Here is a 19439-nt window from a genome sequence, read left to right as displayed (position 1 = left end):
ATAAATAAATAAAATCTTAAAAAAAAAAAAAAAGAAATCCGAGACTCTGACTGCAGTCCCACAATTATGTCAGACTCAAACCTTGGGGCAGACCTTCAAAGAATTCAGAGAACTCAACCCTGAACACAGACCCCCTAAGTATCTCAGACTTAAATTGTGGAACCTAGCCCCTCAAAGATTTCAGGGACATTACTCTTGAACAAAGACTTCCAAACACCTCAGATAAAAAACTGGGAAACAGACTCTCAAATTTCAAGGCCTCACTTCCTATGTACAGACTCAAATACCTCAGACACAAATTTGGAACAGAGATCCTCTAAAATTTCAGAGAACTCACACCTTGATCAAAAAGCCCAAGTACCTCAGATTCAACTTACAACACAGACCTTCAGAATTTTAGAGATGTCATACATTGACCTCTGACCCATGTAATTCAGATTCAAACCTTGGGATACAGACCTCAAAGAGTTCAGAAATCTTATACCCTGAACATGAACTCCAAATACCTTACACAAAAATATTGGAGCATAGCCACTCAAAGTGTTCAAGGGCCATGCTCCTTGAGCACAGACCCCAAATGCATCAAATCTAAACATGAAACCCAGACCCTCTAAAATTTTAGGGATCTCACACCTTGGATGCAAACCTCCCTGTACCTCATAAAGCTCATAAACCTCACTAAGCCTTATAAAGCTGATCTCAAAGATTTGAGGGACTTTATACTCTACACAGATAAAGTATTCAGAAGCCTCACACTCTCAACACTAATACCACATAACTCAGATTCAAACCTAGGGACCCAGAAATGGTAAATATCTGGGTAAATATAATAGACAATTCTTTTCCTCCCCGGTTCTTTAAAGCATGTTTGACACTTAAAAGTAAAATTTATAACATTGTTTGGCTTTTTTTCACAATGGGTTTGCTGCCAGAACACAGGTGTCATGAAAACTATCCCTAAACCGAAACCAAAATGGGAAAGGAAAAGACTCATATCAACATCATTGTTGTTGGACACAGATTCAGGCAAGTCTACCACTACTGGTCATCTGATCTACAAATGTGGTGGGATCAACAAAAGAACTATCAAAAAATTGGAGGAGGAGGCTGCTGAGATGGAAAAGGGCTCCTTCAAGTATGCCTGGGTTTTGGATAAACTGAAAGCTGAATGTGAATGTGGTATCAACATTGATATCTCCCTGTGGAAATTTGAAACCAGCAAGTATTATGCAATGATCATTGATGCCCCAGGACACAGAGACTTTATAAAAAACGTGATCACAGGCACATCTCAGGCTGACTGTGCTGTCCCGATTGTTGCTGCTGGTGTTGGTGAATTTGAAACTGGTATCTCCAAGAATGGCAGACCCATGAGCATGCCCTTCTCGCTTACGCACTGGGTGTGAAACAACCAATTGTTGGTGTTAACAAAATGGATTCCACTGAGCCACTCACCCTACAGCTAGAAGAGATATTAGGAAATTGTTAAGGAAGGCACCACCTACATTAAGAAAAGTGGCTACAACCTCAACACAGTAGCATTTGTACCAATTTCTGGTTGGAATGGTGACAATATGCTGGAGTCAAGTGCTAACATGCCTTGGTTCAAGGGATGGAAAGTGACCATAAAGATGGGAATGCCAGTGGAACCACAATGCATGAAGCTCTGGACTGTATTCTACCACCAACTCATCCAACTGATAAGCCCTTGACCTACCTCTCAAGGATGTCTACAAAATTGGTGGTATTGGTACTATCCCTGTGGGCCGAGTGGAGACTAGTGTTCTTAAACCTGGCATGGTGGTCACCTTTGCTCCAGTCGATGTTACAACTGAAGTAAACTCTGTTGAAATGCACCATGAAGCTTTGTCCCCAGGCTCTTCCTGGGAACAATGTGGGCTTCAACGTTAAGAATGTATCTGTCAAACATAACATAATAATAATAATAAAAGAATATATCTGTCAATGATGTTCATTGTGGCAATGTGGCTGGTGACAGCAAAAGTGACCCACCAATGGAAGCAGCTGGCTTTACGGTTCAGGTGATTATCCTGAACCATCCAGACCAAATCAGTGCTAGATATGCACTTGTGCTGGATTGTCACATTGCTCACATTTCTTGCAAGTTTGCTGAGCTGAAGGAGAAGATAGATCATCGTTCTGGAAAAAAGTTGGAAGATGGTCCCAAGTTCTTGAAAACTGGTGATCCTGTCATCATTGATATGGTTCTTGGCAAGCCTATTTGTGTTGAGAGCTTCTCTGACTATCCTGTTCATGACTATTCATGACAGACTATCCTGTTCATTTTGCTGTTCATGACATGAGACCAATGGTTGCTGTGGGTGTCATCAAAGCAGTGGACAAGAAGGCAGCTGGAGCATACAAGGTCACCAAGTCTGCCCAGAAAGCTCAGAAGGCTAAATGAATATTATCCCCAATACCTGCCACCCCAATCTTAATCAATGTTGGAAGAATGGTGTCAGAATTGTTTGCGTTGGGGCACCTGGGTGGCTCAGTCATTAAGCATCTGCCTTTGGCTCAGGTCATGATCCCAGCATCCTGGGATTGAGCCCCGCATCGGGCTCCCTGCTCCGTGGGAAGCCTGCTTCTCCCTCTCCCACTCCCCCTGCTTGTGTTCCCTCTCTCGCTGTGTCTCTCTCTGTCAAATAAATAAAATCTTAAAAAAAAAGAACTGTTTGTGTTAATTGGCCGTTTGAGTTTAATGGTAAAAGACTGGTTAATGATAATGCATTGTAAAACCTTCAGAAGGAAAGGAGAATGTTTTGTGGACCATTTGGGGGTTTTCGTGTGTGTGTGGCATTTAAGTCATTAGTTTTTAAACTCAGTACTTTTTAATGGAAACAACTTGACCAAAAATTTATCACAGAATTTTGAGACCCATTAAAACAAAAGAAAAAAAATTATAACATTGTGTGTAGTTTTCAACGTATGTAAATGTAACCAATCAGATAACTATAGCCTAAAGAGGAGATGGTAAAGTGGCCTGTAAGGTGACAAGTTTTCTACATTTGAACTGAAATGAGGAAATATTTATTCTAAGTGGAAAATGAAAAGTTAAATATGTACTTTGTAATTCCTAGAGCAACTACTATAAAACCACGCGCAAAGATATATTCAAACTCACAACAGATATATTGAAATGGGATACGGAAAAGTTTTAAATAAACCAAAACAAGGCAGTAAAGGTAAACAGGAATGAAAAACAGAAGGAAAAAACAGAAAACAGTAACATGGTAGGTCTAAATCCAAACATCAATAATCCACAAAATTTGAATGGCCTAACTACATCAATTAAAGGACAAAGACTATCAAAATTAAAAACCACAACCTAACTATATGCAAATGTAATGATATAGGTAGGATGAAAACAAAAAGATGGCTGGCTTCCGTGTGGAGATATACAGACTTGGAAAGAGCACCACTTCCATCCTCACAAGAAAAAAGCTGGACAAACTGCAACTTAAATACACTTCTTGAAACCATCAATGAAATGAGGTTTCTGGGAAAATAACTAACTTGAAATCTAGAGACAGGCACCTATAGAAGACATGGGACCTGAGCATTTGATTTTCTGGGAAAGATGCCTTCAAATGTCACATAAGCCAGTAAGAAAACAAAGGTAAACATGTTTAACAAATTGCTAAAGGCTGAGTGTGTAGTACTGTGAGAGTGTGAAGTCCTAGGGGGTCGCAGACCTGGGAGTTACACACCTGCTTGAACCCTTTTCTTCTAGAACACCACCAGGCACTGGCAGGGAAGCTGAGGAGAATCCTGAGAAGACAGGAAAATGGACAGCAGCCGCTGCTGAAAGTATACAAACCAATCTTCCCAATCTCCCATACAAAACAAAAGCCTTAATTTGCATGCTGAAAACTATCAAAATATGTTGCCTAAGGTCACTGGTAAAAACCCACTGCAGTTGGGAGAAACGCATGGAAACTGCCATTGAAACTCTTGCCTACGCATTCTCTCTATCTCCCCTAAGTAGCAAAAGCCTTCATCTGCAGGGGGAAGGACATCAAAACTCTAGCCTACTGCAGCTGGGAGAAGGGAAGGCTGGGAGTGGGAATCGGGAGTAATCTTTATCCCTGGAGTAGTAAGTGCTAGGCTCAGCATTCCATCTGGCAGAGTGGCAGAAACTCTTGTGAAGGCCACATAACCCTGAGACCCAGGTTCACAGTGCCTGCCTAATACTGAAACTTACTAAGGACATCAGGAAACATACTCCCTCCCATTCCCCACCCACCAACAAGCCTTAACGAAAACATAAGCATGAAATACAGCTAAGAGGGGGGCCTGGGTGGCTCAGTCGTTAAGCGTCTGCCTTGGGCTCAGGTCATGTTCCCAGAGTCCTGGGATCGAGTCCCACATCGGGTTCCCTGCTCCGTGGGAAACCTGCTTCTCCCTCTCTCACTCCCCCTGCTTGTGTTCCCTCTCTCGCTGTCTCTCTCTCTGTCAAATAAATAAATAAAATCTTTAAAAAAAAAAAAAGAAATACAGCCAAGAAAGCTCTAAGAAACAGACTTTCTCTAGGGAACCACACAATGGAAAGACCCAAGTCCAAGTGGGGAGATCAAAACAAGGCATGAGTAGAAGGACTTGAAGGCTCTTGGTGCACTGAGGGTAACTACAGCAACAATAAACTTAGTACAACTCCTTACTAGATTAATACTAAATCCTAGCAGACATACCCATACTAAAATCCTAGAAGAAGTAACTCCAACCATACAAAATATTTCCTTCAGTATCTAACTGTGCTATACAATATGTCACACTTTCAACATAGAATTCTTCTGCCTACAAAAAGGCAAGAAACACATAGCCTGGAGATGAAGCAATCATCAGAGCCAAACTTGGATATAACACAGATGATGAAAGTATCAGAGAAGTTAAAATAATTGTAGTTAATATGTTAAAGGTTCTAACGGAAATGGGAGTGAGAGAGAAAGTCCTCTCTGGTGTCTCAGTTAAGCCTTATTCTTAGGCAAGCACCGTGGACGTGTGTGTTGGGGGAACACCTTCACAATATTCCTGTCCCTTCCCTATGGGTAGAGCTTGTTTCCCGTTTGCTTCTCCCAGCAGCATGAGTATACCTAGCTACAGCTTTGATGCCCTGGCTCCTGAAGATGGAAGTTTTTGTTACTTTGGGCATATAGGAAAGTAAGTCCGGGCCAAGTTTCCTTGATGACCTCCACTGCCTTCCCCTAGTTGCAGCACAATTTTACCAGTGCCTGCAGATTAAGCTTTTTCATTCTGTAAGGGGGATCAGGGAAATGGGTCTGGGAGGATTTTGGCAATGGCTGTTCTCTTCTCCTTGCTAGCACCACAGGGAAACCTTTCTGGATTCTCTGTGTGAGCCTGGTGGTATTCCTGGAGGAAAAGCCTGCAAGAGGGTGGGAACTCCACATGGCTGAGTCCCCTGGGAACTTCGAGTTCTCATGCTAGGTCCCCAGGAGTACATCACAATTTTTTGTTTAACATTCAGAATGGCTTCTGCCCCTGGTAAGCAAATGCTCCAGGCTTGTGTCTCCCTGCAGCTGCCTATCTCCCTCCAGATTTTGGGAAGACATTTACTCTATGACCTCAGTTCTTTGATGAGTACAAGAAAACTCATTAGTTTGTAATTCATCCGATTTTCCCTTTGATCGGATAGGCAACATCTTTCCAGCTCTCCATCTCTGAACTGAACTTCTAGGTCATATGGTATGTGTATATTTAACTTTATAGGAACCTGCCAAACCATTTTATAAGAGTGGCTATACAATTTTGTATTTGTGCCAATAACATATGAGAGATCCAGTTGTTCCACACCCTTATCAGTCCTTGGTATTGTCAGTACTTTCTCGTTTTGTCATTTGATAGGTGTGTAATGGTATCTCTTGTGGTTATAATTTGCATTATAAATGCAATCCCAAATGGCCAATAATGTGGTGCATCTTTTCATGTGCTAATTTCCCATCTATATATCCTCTTTGGTTTAGTGACCATGACTTTTTGCCAATTTATAAATTGGGTTGTGTTTTTTTCTTGTTATTGAGTTTGGAGAGTTTTTTATATATTCTGGACGGAAGCCCTTTGTTAGATATATGATTTTCAAATATATTCTGTTTGTAGCTTTCATTAAAGTTAAAGTTAGTATTTTATTAGTTTAAGGACATTGAAGAGCCCTCATGAAAATTCAAACCTAAGGTGGGATTTTATAATATACACACGCATCCTCAAAATCGAAGCCTAATCTTTCCTACTCTTGTATAGTCATAAGCCAGCCACCTTATCTTGTATAATCGCAAGCCAGCCACTTTTAAGATACTTTAAACAAAGAATCAAGTGCTTTGCAGTTTTAAGGTCAGAATATTAGGCAGGAATATGTTTGACCTTGTAAAGAGGAGATTATATCAGTTCAAATTAATTATCTTCTATGATAGAGAGAAAGGCCTTAAAGATAAATTAATAGATTTTCAATTATTCAGGCCTGAGCTAGGCTTCTATTTCTTTTCTTTCTTTTTTTTTAATGTTTTATTTATTTATTCATGAGAGTCAGAGAGAGAGAGAGAGAGAGAGAGAGAGAGAGAGAGAGAGGCAGAGGCAGAGGGAGAAGCAGACTCCCCGCCTAGCAGGGAGCCCGATGCGGGACTCGATCCCAGGACCCCGAGATCATGACCTGAGCCGAAGGCAGACGCTTAACCATCTGAGCCACCCAGGCGCCCCGGCTTCTGTTTCTATCCTTTAGTCTTACTAATGATTAATTCTGTGGTTTAGGAATCATACTCCAAGGAATCCAGGAGTTCTATAGAGGATCCCCCAGAGGCTGTCTAAGAGATCAGCAAGGCAGGGACAGAGATGATAAGCTTCTGAGAGCCTCTCCTCTCTGACTTCAAGCAGAGCAGCTGTTTTTTTATTATTAAGTTTGGCTATATTTTTTATTTAATAAACATTTATATTTTGAAATGATTTTAGATTTACAGAACAGTTGTAAAGATAATACAAAGAGTTCCCAACATGGTATCTTTGTCATAGCTAAAAAATTAACATTGGTACTGTGCTTGGAGTACTGCTAACCAAACCACAGACTTTATTTAGATTTCATTAATTTCTCCAGTAAGATTCTTTTTTTAAAAAAAAGATTTTATTTTTAAGTAATCTCTACCTGCAACATGGGGCTCAAACTCACAACCCCGAGATCAAGAGTCACACACTCCATTGACTGAGCCAGCCAGGTGCCCCTCCACTAATATTCTTTTAATGTTCCAGAATCCAATCCAGGAAACCACATTGCATTAGAGAAGATTTTCTTTTCATTCTTTTGACAGTGTCTTTCACCAAGCAAAAGTTCTAAATTTTGATGAAGATTGACTTACCAATTTTTTTGCATGAATTGTGCTTTTAGTGTCATGTCTAAGAATTTGTGGACAAACTCAAGGTCTCCTAAGTTTTTTTCTTTAAGTTTTATAGTTTTATATTTTACATTTAGATATATGCTTATTTGGTATTAATTTTTGTGTATGATGTGAAGTTTAAATAGAGGTTCATTTTTGTTGCATATGACTGTCCAATTGTCCCCACACCATTTATTAAAAATACAGATTTTCCTTGCCTTACAATGGGGTTATGTCCCCCCAAAAAACCATCAAAATTTGAAAATACTGTAAGTTGAAAATGCATCTAATAAACCTAACCTACCAAACATCATAGCTTAGCCTAGCCTTAAACAGGCTCAGAACACTTACCATTAGCCTGCAGTTGGGCAAAGTCATCTAACACAAAGCCTATTTTATTTGATCATTTTTTAAAGATTTTATTTATTTATTTGACAGAGAGAGAGAGAGCACACACAAGCAGGTGGAACGGCAGGCAGAGGGAGAGGGAGAAGCAGGCTCCCCGCTGAGCAGAGTCTGATGCAGGGCTTGATCCCAGGACCCTGGGACCATGACCTGAGCTGAAGGCAGATGCTTAACCAACTGAGCCACCCAGGCGACCAACAAAGCCTATTTTATAATAAAGGGTTGAATATCTCATGTAATATATTGAATACTGTACTGAAAGTGAAAAACAGAATGGTTGTATGGATACAGTATTGTTGTGAGTGTATTGGTTCCTCTTAATTGCATGGCTGACTGGGAGCTATGGCTTGTTTTCCTGGGAGCTATGCTGCCCAGCATCACAAATAAGTATTATACTACATATAGTTAGCCTGGGAAAAGGTCAAAACTCAAAATTCAAGGTACCATTTCTACTGAAAGTATTTTGCTTTTACACCACTATAAACTTGAAAAATTGTAAGTCAAACCACTGTAAGCCATTGTACTACCCTGTAAGATCATTTGTACTACCCTTCATCCCTTGAATTGGTTTTGCACCTTTGTCAAAAACACAATTGGCCATATTTGTGTGGGCCAATTTCTGGACTCTATTCTATCCCATTCATCTAGGCATCGTGATTACTGTCACTTTATAATAATTCTTTTTTTTTAAAATTTTCTTTTATTATGTTATGTTAATCACCATACATTACATTATTAGTTTTGACGTAGTGTTCCACGATTCATTGTTTGCGTATAACACCCAGTGCTCCTTTCAGTACGTGCTGTCTTTAATACCCATCACCAGGCTAACCCATCCCCCCACCCCCTCCCCTCTAGAACCCTCAGTTTGTTTCTCAGAGTCCATCGTCTCTCATGGTTGGTCTCCCCTCCGATATCCCCCCTTCATTTTTCACTTCCTACTATCTTCTTCTTCTTCTTCTTCTTTTAACATATAATGTATTTTTTGTTTCAGAGGTATAGGTCTGTGATTCAACAGTCTTACACAATTCACAGAGCTCACCATAGCACATACCCCCCCAGTGTCTATCACCCAGCCACCCCATCCCTCCCACCCCCCACCACTCCAGCAACCCTCAGGTTGTTTCCTGAGAGTAAGAATTCCTCATATCAGTGAAATCATATGGTACATGTCTTTCTCCAATTGACTTATTTTGCTCAGCATAATATCCTCTACTTCCATCCACGTCATTGCAAATGGCAAGATTTTGTTTCCTTTGATGGCTGCATAATATTCCATTGTATATATATATATCACATCTTCTTTATCCATTCATCTGTTGATGGACATCTTGGCTCTTTCCACAGTTTGGCTATTGTGGACATTGCTGCTATAAACATTTGGATGCACGTACCCCTTTGGATCCCTACATTTGTATCTTTGGGGTAAATACCCAGTAGTGCAATTGCTGGGTTGAACAGTAGCACCATTTTCAACTTTTTGAGGAACCTCCATACTGTTTTCCAGAGTGGCTGCACCAGCTTGCATTCCCACCAACAGTGTAGGAGGGTTCCCCTTTCTCTGCATCCCCCCCAACATCTGTCGTTTCCTGACTTGTTAATTTTAGCCATTCTGACTGGTGTGAGGTGGTATCTCAGTGAGGTTTTGATTTGGATTTCCCTGATGCCGAGCGATGTTGAGCACTTTTTCATGTGTCTGTTGGCCATTTGGATGTCTTCTTTGGAAAAATATCTGTTCAGGTCTTCTGCCCATTTCTTGATTGGATCATTTGTTCTTGGGGTGTTGAGTTTGATAAGTTCTTTATAGATTTTGGATACTAGCCCTTTATCTGATATGTCATTTGCAAACATCTTCTCCCATTCTGTCGGTTGTCTTTTGGTTTTGTTGACTGTCTCCTTTGCTGTGCAAAAGCTTTTTATCTTGATGAAGTCCCAATAGTTCATTTTTGTCCTTGCTTCCCTTGCCTTTGGCGATATTTCTAGGAAGAAGTTGCTGCAGCTGAGGTCGAAGAGGTTGCTGCCTGTGTTCTCCTTTAGGATTTTGATGGACTCCTGTCTCACGTTTAGGTCTTTCAACCATTTGGAGTCTATTTTTGTGTGTGGTGTAAGGAAATGGTCCAGTTTCATTCTTCTGCATGTGGCTGTCCGATTTTCCCAACACCATTTGTTGAAGAGACTGTCTTTTTTCCATTGGACATTCTTTCCTGCTTTGTCAAAGATTAGTTGACCAGAGAGTTGAGGGTCCATTTCTGGGCTCTCTATTCTGTCCCACTGATCTATGTGTCTGTTTTTGTGTCAGTACCATACTGTCTTGATGATGACAGCTTTGTAATAGAGCTTGAAGTCTGGAATTGTGATGCCACCAGCTTTGCTTTTCCTTTTCAACTTTCCTCTGGCTATTTGGGGTCTTTTCTGGTTCCATACAAATTTTAGGATTATTTGTTCCATTTCTTTGAAAAAAATTGATGGTATTTTGATAGGTAGCATTAAATGTGTAGATTGCTCTAGGTAGCATTGACATCTTCACAATATTTGTTCTTCCAATCCATGAGCATGGAACGTTTTTCCATTTCTTTGTGTCTTCCTCAATTTCTTTCATGAGTATTCTATAGTTTTCTGAGTACAGATTCTTTGCCTCTTTGGTTAGATTTATTCCTAGGTATCTTATGGTTTTGGGTGCAATTGTAAATGGGATCGACTCCTTAGTTTCTCTTTCTTCTGTCTTGTTGTTGGTGTATAGGAATGCCACTGATTTCTGTGCATTGATTTTATATCCTGCCACTGTACTGAATTCCTGTATGAGTTCTAGCAGTTTTGGGGTGGAGTCTTTTGGGTTTTCCACATAAAGTATCATATCATCTGCAAAGAGTGAGAGTTTGACTTCTTCATTGCCAATTCGGATGCCTTTTATTTCTTTTTGTTGTCTGATTGCTGAGGCTAGGACTTCTAGTAGTATGTTGAATAGCAGTGGTGATAGTGGACATCCCTGCTGTGTTCCTGACCTTAGGGGGAAAGCTCTCAGTTTTTCCCCATTGAGAATGATATTTGCTGTGGGTTTTTCATAGATGGATTTATGATATTGAGGTCTGTACCCTCTATCCCTATACTCTGAAGAGTTTTAATCAAGAAAGGATGCTGTACTTTGTCAAATGTTTTTTCTGCCTCTATTGAGAGGATCATATGGTTCTTGGTCTTTCCTTTTAACGTATTGTATCACATTGATTGATTTGCGGATGTTGAACCAAACTTGCAGCCCAGGAATAAATCCCACTTGGTCGTGGTGAATAATCCTTTTGATGTCCTGTTGGATCCTACTGGATAGTATTTTGGTGAGAATTTTTGCATCCATGTTCATCAAGGATATTGGTCTGTAATTCTCCTTTTTGATGGGGTCTTTGCCTGGTTTTGGGATCAAGGTAATGGTGGCCTCATAAAACGAGTTTGGAAGTTTTCTTTCCATTTCTATTTTTTGGAACAGTTTCAGAGGAATAGGTATTAATTCTTCTTTAAATGTTTGGTAGAATTCCCCTGGGAAGCCATCTGGCCCTGGGCTCTTCTTTGTTGGGAGATTTTTGATTACTGCTTCAATTTCCTTAGTGGTTATGGGTCTGTTCAGGTTTTCTATTTCTTCCTGGTTCAGTTTTGGTAGTTTATACATCTCTGGGAATGCATCCATTTCTTCTAGATTATCTAATTTGCTGGCATATAGTTGCTCATAATATGTTCTTATAATTGTATTTCTTTGGTGTTGGTTGTGATCTCTCCTCTTTCATTCATGATTTTATTTATTTGGGTCCTTTCTCTTTTCTTTTTGGTAAGTCTGGCCAGGGGTTTATCAATCTTGTTAATTCTTTCAAAGAAACAGCTCCTAGTTTCGTTGATATGTTCTCCTGTTCTTTTGGTTTCTATTTCATTGATTTCTGCTCTGTTCTTTATTATTTCTCTTCTCCTGCTGGGTTTAGGCTTTATGTGCTGCTCTTTCTCCAGCTCCTTTAGGTGTAGGGTTAGGTTGTGTATTTGAGAACTGTCTCGTTTCTTGAGAAAGCCTTGTATTGCTATATACTTTCCTCTTAGGACCGCCTTTGCTGCATCCCAAAGATTTTGAACAGTTGTGTTTTCATTTTCACTTGTTCATGAACTTTTTAAATTTCTTCTTTAATTTCCTGGTTGACCCATTCATTCTTTAGTAGGATGCTCTTTAGCCTCCATGTATTTGAGTTCTTTCCAACTTTCCTCTTGTGATTGGGTTCTATTTTCAAAGCATTGTGGTCCGAAAATGTGCAGGGAATGATCCCAATCTTTTGGTACCAGTTGAGACCTGATTTGTGACCTAGGATGTGATGTATTCTGGAGAATGTTCCATGGGCACTCGAGAAGAATGTGTATTCTGTTGCTTTGGGATGGAATGTTCTGAATAGATCTGTGAAGTCCATTTGGTCCAGTGTGTCATTTAAAGTCTTTATTTCCTTGTTGATCTTTTTGCTTAGATGATCTGTCCATTTCAGTGAGGGGGGTGTTAAAATCCCCTTCTATTATTGTATTGTTGTTGATGTGTTTCTTTGCTTTTGTTATTAATTGGCTTATATAATTGGCTGCTCCCATGTTAGGGGCATTGATATTTACAATTGTTAGATCTTCTTGTTGGATAGACCCTTTAAGTAAGATATAGTGTCCTTCTTCATCTCTTATTATAGTCTTTGGTTTAAAATCTAATTTGTCTGATATAAGGATTGCCACCCCAGGTTTCTTTTGGTGTCCATTAACATGGTAAATGGTTTTCCATCCCTTCACTTTCAATCTGGAAGTGTCTTTGGGTCTAAAATGAGTCTCTTGCAGACAGCATATGGATGGGTCTTGTTTTTTTATCCAGTCTGATACCCTGTGTCTTTTGATTGGGGCATTTAGCCCATTTACATTCAGGGTAACTATTGAAAGATATGAATTTAGTGCCATTGTATTGCCTGTAAGGTGACTGTTACGGTATATCGTCTCTGTTCCTTTCTTGTCTATATTACTTTTAGGTTCTCTCTTTGCTTAGGGGACCCCTTTCAATATTTCCTGTAGGGCTGGTTTCGTGTTTGCAAATTCCTTTAGTCTTTGTTCGTCCTGGAAGCTTTTTCTCTCTCCTTCTATTTTCAATGACAGCCTAGCTGGATACAGTATTCTTGGCTGCATATTTTTCTCGTCTCGTGCTCTGAATATATCATGCCAGTCCTTTCTGGCCTGCCAGGTCTCTGTGGATAGGTCTGTTGCCAATCTAATGTTTCTACCATTGTCGGTTACAGACCTCTTGTCCCGAGCTACTTTCAGGATTTTCTCTTTGTCTCTGAGACTCATAAGTTTTACTATTAGATGTTGGAGTGTTGACCTATTTTTATTGATTTTGAGGGGGGTTCTCTCTGCCTCCTGGATTTTGATGCCTGTTTCCTTCCCCAAATTAGGGAAGTTCTCTGCTATAATTTGCTCCAGTATACCTTCTGCCCCCTCTCTCTTTCTTCTTCTGGGATCCCAATTATTCTAATATTGTCTCATCTTATGGTATCACTTATCTCTCGAATTCTGCCCTCGTGATCCAGTAGTTGTTTATCTCTCTTTTTCTCAGCTTCTTTATTCTCCATCATTTGGTTTTCTATATTATTAATTATCTCTTCTGCCTCATTTATCCTAGCAGTTAGAGCCTCCATTTTTTATTGCACTTCATTAATAGCCTTTTTTATTTCGACTTGGTTAGATTTTAGTTCTTTTATTTCTCCAGAAAGGGTTTCTCTAGTATCTTCCATGCTTTTTTCAAACCTAGCTAGTATCTTTATAATCGTCATTCTGGACTCTAGTTCTGACATCTTACTACTGTCCATATTGATTAGGTCCCTGGCAGTCGGTACTGCCTCTTGTTCTTTTTTTTGTGGTGAATTTTTCCATCTTGTCATTTTGTCCAGAGGAGAATAGATGAATGAGAGAACAAAATGCTAACAGGGTAACAATGACCACAGAAAAATATACACTAAGCAAATCAGAAGAGACCTGAAACCAGTGGGGGAGGAAGGGAAAGAAATAAAAAAGAAAAAAAAAAGAAAAAGAATAAAAGGAAAAAAAGAATATGATTAAATATGATCAGGCTGGTGAGTAGATCAGTGCCACACACTAGATTTTGGCCATATTTTGTTCTGTTAGAAGAAACTGCCTCCCAAAATTTTAAAGAAAAAAAAACTTATATATGTACAAAAATAAGGGTAAATATGATGAAGGGATGGAATATGAGTGTAAAGGTGAAAAGTATAAAAGATTTTATAAAAGGAATTGATAAGATATGAAGTTGGTTGAAAAAAGAAAGAAGAGAAATTTAAAAAAGGGGGGGCGGGCACCTGGGTGGCTCAGATGGTTAAGCGTCTGCCTTCGGCTCAGGTCATGATCCCAGGGTTCTGGGATCGAGTCCTGTATCGGGCTCCCTGCTAGGTGGGGAGCCTGCTTCTCTCTCTGCCTCTGCCTCTCTCTCTCTCTCTCTGTCTCTCTCTGACTCTCATGAATAAATAAATAAAACATTTTTTAAAAAAATAAAGTAAAATAAAAAAAGGGGGGGAGAGAATGTGATCAGGCAAGAGACTAGAACAAAGCCATACACTAGAGATTTAGGTTATATTTTGGTCCCAAAATTTTAAAGAGAGGACAACTTATATATATACCAAAAATAAGGTTAACTACAATGGAGGGATGGAATATGACTCTAAAAATGAAAAATAAAAAAGATTTTTAAAAAAGGGATCAATAAGATGTTGGTTGAAAAAGGGGAAAAAAGATTAAAAAAATAGAAAAAGAAAAATAGAATTTAAAAAAATTAACTTTGAAAGACTAAAGAATCAGGGGGAAAAAAGCCATGAATTCTATGTCCAGTATTCCCTTAGCTCTGGAGTTCTGCAGTTCTCATTGATCGGTAAACTTGGTCTTGGCAGGCTGTTCTTGCTGATCTTCTCGGGGAGGCTCCTGTTACCGTGGTTCCCAAATGTCTTTGCCGGAGGCGGAATTGCCCCGCTCTTGCTGGTCCAGGCTAAGTAATCTGCTTGGGTTTGCTCTCGGGAGCTTTTGTTCCCTGCAAGCTTTCCGTACAGCTTTGGAGGACGAGAGCAAAAATGGCAGCCTCCTAATCTCCACCCCGGAGGAGCCAAGAACTCGGGGCCCCGCTCCTCAGTGCGTCCCCAGAGAAAAGCAGTCAATCGCTCCTGTCTCCCCGGTCTCTGGCCACACTCCTTGCTCACCCGGCCTGTGACCAAGCATTTCTATCTCTGGCACATGACCCCATGTGGAGTCTGCAAACCCAGCAGATCCCTGCAATGCACTCCCCGCCGCTCCTCCCAGGGAGGAAGGGGAGTCTCCCCAGATCTGCCGCTTATTGGGTCCCTGCCGCAGATCACAGTTTATGGCAACCCCGAGCTGAGAGCCCACGCCTCGGCTCCATCTCTGCAGCCGGCTTCCCCGCTCCAATACCTGGGAGCTCTGCCGCACTCAGGCACCCCCGGTCTTTCTGTGACCCCGAGGGTCCTGAGACCACACTGTCCTAGCGAGGGTTCCACCCCCCCGTTAGCCACTGGAGCGATGTCCCTCAGCGGAGCCGACTTCTAAAAGTTCCGATTTTGTGCTCCGCGGCTCTATCACTTACCAGAAGCGGCTGACGGAGGCCCCCTCCCCCACCGTCGATCCTCCCGAATATTGCCTCGGATTCACTTCTCCGCACATCCTACCTTCCAGAAAGTGGTTGCTTTTCTGTTCAGAGAGTTGTTGCTATTCCTTTCTTCGATCTCCTGTTGAGTTCGTAGGTGTTCAGAATGGTTTGATCCCTATCTAGCTGAATCTCTGGGACCAGACGAAATTTAGGTCTCCTACTCCTCCGCCTTCTTGCTCTTCCAGTCTATAATAATTCTTTTTTTTAACTATTTTTTTAAAGATTTTATATTATTTTATTTGAGAGAGAGAGAGAGAATGAGAGAGAGAGAAAGCACATGAGAGGGGGGAGGGTCAGAGGGAGAAGCAGACTCCCCGCCGAGCAGGGAGCCTGATGCAGGACTTGATCCAGGGACTCCAGGGTCATGACCCGAGCCGAAGGCAGTTGCTTAACCAACTGAGCCACCCAGGCTCAGTTAATCAGATGGTTTAGCATCTAGATTTCAGTTTCTAAATACCATTTCTCAATAAAAGGAACCAGGAACCCTGGAGAAATGGCTGTTTCTAGGGCAGAAGGTGAACCTGTATAATCTTGTAGTGCCAGAAAGTAAGGGGAAGCTAAAAAACAAAAACAAAAACAAAAACAAAACAACAAAGAAGATGAAGGCCATGTCAAAAGCACACAGGAGCCAGTCTGAAAGAGGTAGGTCCCAATGGCCAAACTGCAACAATTTGAGCCACAAAATACAAAACAAGTGTATTGGAATAGAACCTAAGAAATAAAATAAATATCCATGTATACATACTGATAAAAATAAATGATTGAATAAATAAATAAATGGTGGAGAAGGGACAAATCTTCCTTACAGAAGAATTCCATACAATACATCACCAGTTTTTGATGCAGTGATCCATGATTCATTGTTTTTGTATAACACCCAGTGCTCCATGCAGTACATGGCCTCCTTAATACCCATGACTGGGTTAACCCATCTCCCCCCTCCACACCCAAAACCCTCAGTTTGCTTCTCAGAGTCCATAGTCTCTCATGGTTCATCTCTCCTTACTAACATAACATAATAAAATAAAATTTAAAAAAAGAAGAATTCCAAATGATAAATGTAGAAGGAATGAGTGAAACAGAAAATCAGTAAAACCACTATTAGAAGAGCACAGCATTAGTTTTTCTAGGCAAGTTCCCTGGATTCATACTAAAATCAAAGGCCTAAACTTTGAGGAGAAAAAAAATATTTTCATGGCCTCAGTGTATTTTTCTCCAAATATTTGCTAGTTTCTATAGAAATTTTAACATATATCCATAAATTTTTTTATATTCTTTTCTCCAGGAGGTGAAGCTTAACTCTCTTCTTCTTGGGTGTGGGCTGGACTTAGTAATGCACTTCTAATGAAGAGTAGGGAAAGGGAAAAACAGTAATTTTACAGTGGAGAAATCTGATGGATACCACCTAAACCATGTGATCAAGGTTAATATCACCAGTAATAAGTCATATTTATATAACATACCCTCAGATATGATGTAGCAAGAAGGCCATTTCACCTGAATGGTATTCTTCCCCAAAAGCCATTATCTTAGTTCAATCACAAGAAAATATCAAACCCAAATTGAGAGAGTCTAAAAATGACCTGACAAGTACTCTTCAAAAGGAGGTAGTGTGGATTCCTTCAACTTTATTCTTTTTCCAAAATTGTTTTCGCTATTCCAATTTTTTTTGCCTTTTTTTACACTTGATCTTAGCCAAAAGGCCGAGAAGAGATTTTATTTATTTGACAGAGAGAGAGACAGAGCACAAGCAGGCGGGGTGGGAGAGGTTGAAGCAGGCTCCCTGATGAGGGATTTGATCCCAGGACCCTGGGATCATAACCTGAGCTGAAGGCAGACGCTGAACCAACTGAGCCACCCAGGCGCCCCTCTTTTGCCTTTTTAAAATAAATTTAATTTAATTTATTTATTTTTGCCTTTTTAAAATAAATTTTAAAACCAGCTTCTCTATATATACAAAAAATTCTTGCTAGGATTTTGATCAGTATTGTGTTAAATCGATGTTTCAATATGGAGATAGTTGATATCTTGACTCTGTCGGGTTTTCAAATCTATGAACATAGTTTTTCCATTTATTTAGGTCTTTTTTGATTTCTTTATTCAGTATCTTACAGTTTTCAACATACAGATCTTGTTTTTTTTTAATTTAAATTCAATTAGCCAACATATAGTACATCATTAGTTCCAGATGTAGTGTTCAGTCATTCATCAGTTGTGTATAACACCCAGTGCTCATCACATTACATGCCCTCCTTAATGCCCATCACCCAGTTGTCCCATCCCCCAACCCACCTCCCCTTCTGCAACCCTCAGTTTGTTTCCCAGAGCCAAGAGTCTCTCATGGTTTGTCTCCCTCTCTAATTTCTCCCCATTCAGTTTTTACCTCCACATACAGATCTTGTATGTATTTTGTGAGATTCAGATCTAAGCGTGTCAATATTCTGAATGATTGTAAATATTTAAAAAATAATTTGGGTTTCCAATTTACATTGCTCATGTATAAAAATTCAACTGCTTTTTGTATGTTGCTCTTGCATATTGTGGCCTAGCTAAACTCACTTATTCTAAGAAGTTTGTTTTGTTTTGGTTTTGGTTATTTTTTTCCCCCCAGATTCCTTGGGATTCCTATATAGACAATCATGTTGTCTGCAAATAGGGTGATTTTTAGTTTTATTTTTTCCTTTCCAATATGAATGCTTTTTCTTTCTTATTCTTGCCTTATTATGCTGGTTAAGATTTTCAGCATGTTGGGGCGCCTGGGTGGCTGAGTCATTAAGCGTCTGCCTTCAGCTCAGGTCATGATCCCAGGGTCCTGGGATCGAGCCCTGCATCAGGCTCCCTGCTGTATAGGAAGCCTGCTTCTCCCTCTCCCACTCCCCCTGCTTGTGTTCCCTCTCTCATTGTGTCTCTCTCTGTCCAATAAATAAATAAAATCTTTAAAAAAAAAGATTTTCAGCATGTTGTTGAATAGAAATGATGAGAATGGAAATCTTTTCCTCATTCCTAATCTTTGAAGAAAAGCACTCAGTCTCCCAACATCAAATACTATGTTAGCTATAGGTTTTTGCACATACCTTTTACCAACTACAGGAAATTTTCTTCTAGTCCTAGTTTGCCGAAGGTTTTTTTTTTTTTTAATCATGAATGGATGTTATATTTTGTCAAATGCTTATTCTGCATCAATTGACATGATCATGTGGTTTTTTTCTTTAGACCATTAATATGGGGAGGATTAAATTGATTATCCTTTGGCAGGGGGGCTCTAAATACTCTTTATTTTTTAAAAGTTTTTTAAAAAGATTTTATTTATTTGAGAGAGAGAGAGAGAAAGAGAGAGAGAACATGAGCAGGAGGAGGGGCAGGGGGAGAAGTGGCCTCCCCACTGAGCAGGGCTTGATCCCAGGACCCTGGGATCATAACCTGAGCTGAAGGCAGACACTTTACAACTGAGCCAACCAGGCTCCCCTTTTTTGAAGTTTTTAAATTCCAGTTAGTTAACATACAGGTGTAATATTAGTTTTAGGTGTACAATACAGCGATTCAAGACTTACATACAACACCTGGTGCTCATCACAACAAGGGCACTCCTAAATCCCCATCACCTATTTAGCCCATCTGCCAACACCCTGCCTCTGGTAAACATCAGTTTGTTCTCTATGGTTAAGTGTTTGTTTCTTGGTTTGCCTCTCTCTTTCTCTTTTTTTCCCTTTGCTTGTTTGTTTTGTTTCTTAAATTCCACATATGAGTGAAATTGTATAACGTTTGTCTTTCTCTGACTAACTTATTTCACTTAGCATAATACTCTCTAGCTCCATCCATGTCATTACTAATGGCAAGATTTCACTCCTTTATATGGCTGAGTAATATTCCAGTGTGTGTGTGTTATATAACATCTTCTTTATCCATTCATCTGTCGAGGACAC

At 40.0% G+C, this 19439-nt stretch overlaps 1 pseudogene; it reads left to right on the top strand.

The window, feature by feature from the left end:
- Window positions 1-973: 973 nt before the first annotated feature.
- LOC141374304 (elongation factor 1-alpha 1-like) lies at window positions 974-2639 on the top strand (annotated as a pseudogene).
- Window positions 2640-19439: the final 16800 nt, after the last annotated feature.

Source organism: Callorhinus ursinus, unplaced genomic scaffold (assembly GCF_003265705.2).
Source record: "Callorhinus ursinus isolate GAN/ISIS: 27379988/994484 unplaced genomic scaffold, GSC_fseal_2.0 scaffold16, whole genome shotgun sequence".
In the NCBI taxonomy this organism is placed as follows: Eukaryota; Metazoa; Chordata; class Mammalia; order Carnivora; family Otariidae; genus Callorhinus; species Callorhinus ursinus.
Note: the sequence above shows the minus strand (reverse complement) of the source record. Positions and strands in the feature narration are given on the sequence as shown.